Source organism: Vanessa atalanta, chromosome 20 (assembly GCF_905147765.1).
Source record: "Vanessa atalanta chromosome 20, ilVanAtal1.2, whole genome shotgun sequence".
Classification (NCBI taxonomy): Eukaryota; Metazoa; Arthropoda; class Insecta; order Lepidoptera; family Nymphalidae; genus Vanessa; species Vanessa atalanta.
The window spans coordinates 898,462-905,166 of record NC_061890.1 but is presented as its reverse complement, the minus strand read 5'-3'; positions in this window follow the sequence as shown (position 1 = coordinate 905,166).

Below are 6,705 nucleotides of genomic sequence, written 5' to 3'. Positions count from 1 at the left end.
GATCCAAACGTAACCATCTTAAATATGACCTTTCCGAAATACCAAAAAGAACCAGTTTGGTTATTTTATGTATTTTTTTATTACATACTTGTATTCATATTAATATGACAAGATATAATTTAATGTCTACGTAGAGGTTTTTTACTACAACGTAGACAACGTATGAATTGATTTTAATATGTTAATACACATTGCGGAAGCGAACTGGTCCATGTTAGTGCGAAAATTACATTTGCAATTTAAAAAAAAAGACGTTACTAACGATTTGATGACGTTAATAACGTTCATGAGGAGGACAACAAATGAAAAGCACGCTAACGTATCAACCAGCGAGGAGTTAGGAGGATCATACCTGAGGTTTCCCGATTGCAACACTGCATAGGACTTCGATCGGTGTCGATATATCATGGCAGTTTAGAAATTCAAAAATCAAAATATACTTTGTTACATAAGGCTTTTATAAGCACTTTTGAATAGTCATCTTACAGAATATTAAACGTACAGCTACCGGTTCGGAATGTAAATTATACAGAGAAAAACCGTCAAGAAACTTAGTACGTAGTTTCGCTTTTCCAATAATTAAAATACAGAGTTATATCATTGAAATACAAATAAATTTATATAATAAATCCTGCCTGAAAGTCAATTAGTACCTATCAGCGCCACCCTTTTGTTGATTTTTGTCCCTTTTTAATAAATGTTTTATTTTTTGCTAACAAACGATTTCAATTTATGAATCGGCAAAGTCTGCGGAATTTTATTATAGAAACGAATACCTTGCCTCAGGTAAGATTTATTATTTATGTATTAGTATACCAAATTTGTGAAAAACGTCCCGAAGGAAGTCTCCAAGTCTGAGATTGTAAATAGCCCTCACACACTTTTTTGTGAATGAATGAATGAATTATTGGTGTACTGTATTGGTTCCGATTTTAAAAGTCTGTGAGGAGGTGTTTGAAGAACAAGTGAACTACTTGTCACAAGGGGCATAACATCTCAGTTACCAAATTTGGTGGCGCATTGGTGATATGAAGAATATTTATGATTATTTCTTAGAGTAGGTAGAATGTGTATGCACAGTAGTGATCACATACCATCAGGTGACCCTTTTGTTAGTCTGCCTACATATTTTCAACACAATAAATCTTTCAGCTTTCATTCACAACCCCAAAGCGAACTATACTATATCATTGGAGTTGAATTCAGTCTCCTCTCATACGTCATTCTACGTCACTTTACGAGTATCATCCTTATTTGATGTATTCTATGACTAATGTGGAAGTATATTAATTGTGGATTTTACCGGATTGCTTAACCGATCGTTATAAAATAGTACTTGATTCTATATTATATTATATGCCATCGTCCATACGTTTAAGTTGTAACTTTGTACAGTTATAACTGTGACGTTAATATTTCTTTCTTTATTGGCTTGATGGTGGAACGCGAGCCTTACATTAAACTTTAAATGAAGTGATACCACGTAATACTAAAATAACATTATACGAAGATAACAATAAAAGCCGAAAGTCATACTCTTATTCGCGTTCCCACAAGGGACAAGACCGGTCGTGGGCCTTGATACGAGAAACGAACTTATTCCGTGATGCGTAACCAATGTGAATGTATTGGATACGGTCATACAACATAAAAAATAAATATAATGACAGATGTAAGTTCGCTTAAAGCCGTCGTGTCAAAACTTATTGCAATCTGCAATTCATTCAAGAATTAGTGGAGTTACTTGCCACGTACGATATGATTCACCTTTAACCTGGGTTGATCATTCAATTGTTCTGTTATTACTACTGTGAAATATATGTGTTTAATTAATTGGTACAAGATCATAAAATCAATATTGATAAATCGTGAAAATATTTACTGCATATCGAACACTTTATTCAATATCATTGAAAACTTTGCTGCGTATTATTGACGCTCTAATTGACGGCTTTAATTTAGTTGCTACATTAAAGTCTAAATGTAATAAACAAAAAAAAATATGAATAAAAAGTATCTTAAGTACGATTTTTTGTACCAAAATTAATAACCAATAATGCTCCCAAAAGTTACTAGTAAATCTTAACTACGCCTCCGTCACACAATTAGATGCTGTGTCGATAACTAAAAATACTTACGAATAAAAACTAAAAAGCCTAATTTGGTAATGTTGTATAAATTAACTTTTTAAACTGTATAGTTGTACAGTGTAAAATATTTTCCAACTACACCATTAAACATTAGCGAGAGGATATGGACCTTCTGTCAGAGTGGCTGAATGGCAGATATCTTGGCATTGGTATTTAAAAAACATAATTTTTTTTTTTATCATTGGGACGACGGAATCGCTTGCGCATGCTACTGTTTATTAGTTCAAACTTACATTTACGAAACCCTTAAACCGTTTGATAGTAATAAAATACACGAAACCAATATTTTGTTTAAATAAACACGCTCAAAAATTATTGAAATTAATTGATAGCGATGATTCGCAAGACGTAAGCAATTAACTTGATTAAAAACCGGATATCACAACCAGAAAATCTTATAAACCATGAAGATGGAAACGATTTACCTAACGAAGATTTTGTAAGTAATTAAACAAGTTTTTGTATACATAATTTTGTGCCTATGTCGTTGAAGGTTGAGGTATGATGAGATCCTTCGTTTAGAGACATTCCTTGGTGTAGAATCATATCATGTTACTATAAAAATACATTGTCATTAAAATCGAAGTGAAATTTAAAATTTCAATTGTATAGGTCAGGAAGAACTAACCAAGTAACAAACGTTACAGGTGAAATAAAAGCTTAAAAATAAAAGATATTGCTTTTGTGATGCCTATATAATCAATTATAAATATTTAGTAATAATTATTGATAATGGGTAGGTCATCATCATCGTTCATTTTTCCTTATTCCATTAACTTCAGTCAGCTCTATTTTTATACTCTTGTTATTTAGTGACTATCTTTTACATAAACAAATTTAGATACGTATAATTTAAGTAGAACCTTTATATCGCACCATGATTTTGGTAACTTTAAAGATTTCTTAAGCTTTTTTTGTCATCCTGTTTCAGTCTGAGCTTTAAACTATCAATTACTTTAATATGTTGTCTTACTGCGGTGACTGTTTTAGCAGAAATCGAGATCAGGACTATATTGGATATTAAACGACACAAGCTGTTACTACATTAAAATAATTAATAAATACTTATATAATCTTGTAATTATTTCAACGATTTAATCAAGAATCAAATAAAAATGAAAAAAAAAATGGAAACGATAAAATGAACGTAAATTTTGAATAATTATTATATTCTAAAAACACAGCAAAACTTTTTAATAGTTATTATATTTAATAAACCCAAAATAACAAAGACTACTACATGATATCGAATCTTTGTTAAACTAAAACTCGGACTAGTCCAATTCAACCCCAAAAAGATAGAAGTACGCATTTACCGCTAAAAAGTCACTATTTGTCGTATCTTCCAGGCAACAATTTGAGAATATTCCCATTATTATCACAGCTGGAAATACTTGGCGTTGTTGTTTGAGCCTTGTTCAATTCCCCGGTCAGTTGGAAGGTAATGCCAAATTGGCATATAAAAAGCTTGGTGTGCTCAGTAAGGCAAGATCATTCACGTCGTCCTATCACTTCAAACTATCGATGGCGCAAATACAGCCTTTGGGCGAGAGCTCCCCAGTATCTGCTTCTTACATTTGTCCGGGTTCAAAGCAGAGTGGCTCGAATTATTATAGACGATCATCTTTGCATAGAGATGTTTGATTACTTTGTAATGATCAATTTTCTATCGGAATTTCCACGAGGAACGTCCGAGGAATTGTTTGAATTTATCCCGGCCACTTAATTTCACCTTCGGACATAGCATCAGAATTCTAAGTTTCATCCGCACCAACTACAGTGCCGAAAATCCAAAACAGCGCTATTTTGGAAGTATTTTATGCCTCGTACAACCACTGTGGAACCAACTTTTAACGGCAGTTTTTCCGAAATACGACTATGGAACCTTCAAGAAAAGAGCGTACACATTTGTTAATGACCGGCAACGTACCTGCAAGCCCACCGTGCTGCAAATATCGATGAGCAGTGGTAGTCACTTTCCATCAGGTTAGCTTCCTGGACGTTTGTCACCTATTCCATAAAAAATAAAAATATTTTTCTAGTTGGACCTTATTAGACTTTATTTACAATAGCATAATAAATAAAGCAACCAGTTCCGAGCATAGATTCTACTGAGAAGAACTTGCAATAAATTTGAGTAGTTACTCTGCGTCATTGATTGAATCACAATAAACAACTTTTAAATTAACCATTTAATTAACAGCCTTAACTAACAGAATGCCACCAGCCAATACATCTTCCATTCATAGGGACTCTCATGTAAATAAAAATATTTATATTGATAAAAATATTTAGGTTAGGACATATTTATTTGGTTAAATTCAAAAAATTTAAAATATATATCCTATATTGAGACAGATTTTTTAAAAAGATTTTGACATAATAACTATGTGCTCTTGGTATTTACGTATTAACGTATTAACGCCACCGCACCAAAAAAGGATTGGGCTTAGGATTCGGTCCCTAATTACAGGAATATGTTTTTTGCGGTTTATTTTGATCATTTTGCTAAAAGACTCAGATTCAGATTGTGCAAAGTTAGCTCAAAATCGACTCTGTTCATTCTGACTCAATATGGTCTTTTTGGTCTTACCCCTAGAGTGTTTTTTAAGAAACAGAAGGCGCGAAGGATGTGCTGCATCCTGCTGTAACCAAGCACAGACACACCCTACCTGTGCTTTGATACGATTCACGCTTGATTCATTATAGATAAAATGTTGTTTTTAATTGGATATCAATTATTTAATTTTATCTAAACTTTCATATTTATAAATTGGCATTATAGTTCTATGTTTAAACCTAGCTTCAATATATTAAAATTAACTAATATATTTATATTAATGTAATTCTTATGGGAACGTCTGGTTTTTTTAATAACATATCTCGTTTATGTGACGTATGAGAGACAGTTACACGCTTATTTTAACAGCTTGGGGCTGAATAAGCTTTCTCGAAAGATTGACATTCCTAACCGGTTGGTTGTATATATAGATACACTAATCTTAATAAACCTGTAAAACAAAAATTATAGTCCGTATGATAGAATATTTTCTTTCTTTCTTTAAGATAATTACATTAATTACACATATATTTTTTATTATATTGAGATTTTACAAAAAACAATATATAAATGAAATGTAAAAGTAGGTACTATACAAATAATGGCAAGTTAACAAGTGTCTATGAGTACAACCCCGTAAAAAAGCAATTTTGATTCTCTAGGCAAATGACGAACTAATTCCATCAATCCACCATTCTTAATATTGATATATTTTTTAAATTACGTTATTGTAAAATACACGATGACTATATCTCATTCAGCCACGACATTATAGTATTATTAACTTTATAAATAACAGGAAAACTAAACATGTTCCGGCATACCAGTTTTTTCAAAGACGTTCGTTCGCGGGAGCGTAATAAATTAAATGTAGGTACTTACTCTTATTTTTTGTTAAGATTTCATATTTGCTTTTCATTAATCATTAATCAAAATATAATTAAAAACGGTTTTTATCAATATGACTAGCGGCTGCCCGTTGCTCTAAATTCGACCGTAATTCATTGTTAATAAAATACATTGATCCGGCAATCCGGATCCGGTTGGGCAAAATGAGGCTCAGATGGACGATACCTTATCATTACTACGACACAAAAAACGCCTTGATTTATATGTATAAGTTTGACAGGACGTGCGTTGTTATTGGCAATATGAATATTAACGTGAACTACGAATGATTTATTTTATTTCATATATTTATATAAAATCTAAATCTCAATCTACTTATTCAAGTATCTCGGTATACCGAGAAGAACCGACAATCTCAGTACCTAGTTTCTTTTTTCCAAAATTAATGATACATTATGTTAAATAAACGTAGTTATATATATACATAATATATCCTGCCTAAAAATCAACTAATATTTGCCCCACGCTTTTTATTCATGTATATAATCTTGTATTGAATAATCATATGCTTTATTTATTTTTATTTTTTTTAAATAAATTATTTGAATTTATAAATTAAACATAAATTATTGTAATAATTTATTTATTAATTTATAAATTTCATTTCAAAGTTAAAAATATACGTGGATGTTTGTTATAGGAACGAACACCAGCCCCAAGAAGGATTTATTGGCTTTACAGAGTTGGAAACTTGGCGTTATAAACTTACGTCAAGTGTTCATACAGTGATTATCACTGATTTTATCAGTGATCAATGTTACTGTAGGATATTTATAACATTATATATATTAACTTATTCCTACTTTATTATTATTACAAGACATCATCATCATTTAAGATTTAGCAATAATATTTTTAATCCTAACGACATATTTATTGACTCGGATTCAGTCCTTGAAGGGGTGTAAAAAAAATTTGAAAAATTAAAGTTTTCCTTAGACTAGACAACTAAAACTTATTTTTTTCTACTGTTATATACATTTTTTGTTTCACTATAACACTTAAGCTTACTAGCATAAGAAAATCCGATGAAGGAAGAGAACTGTTACATCTTTGCCTTTGTATGTGTCCAGGGCCGGATCGACC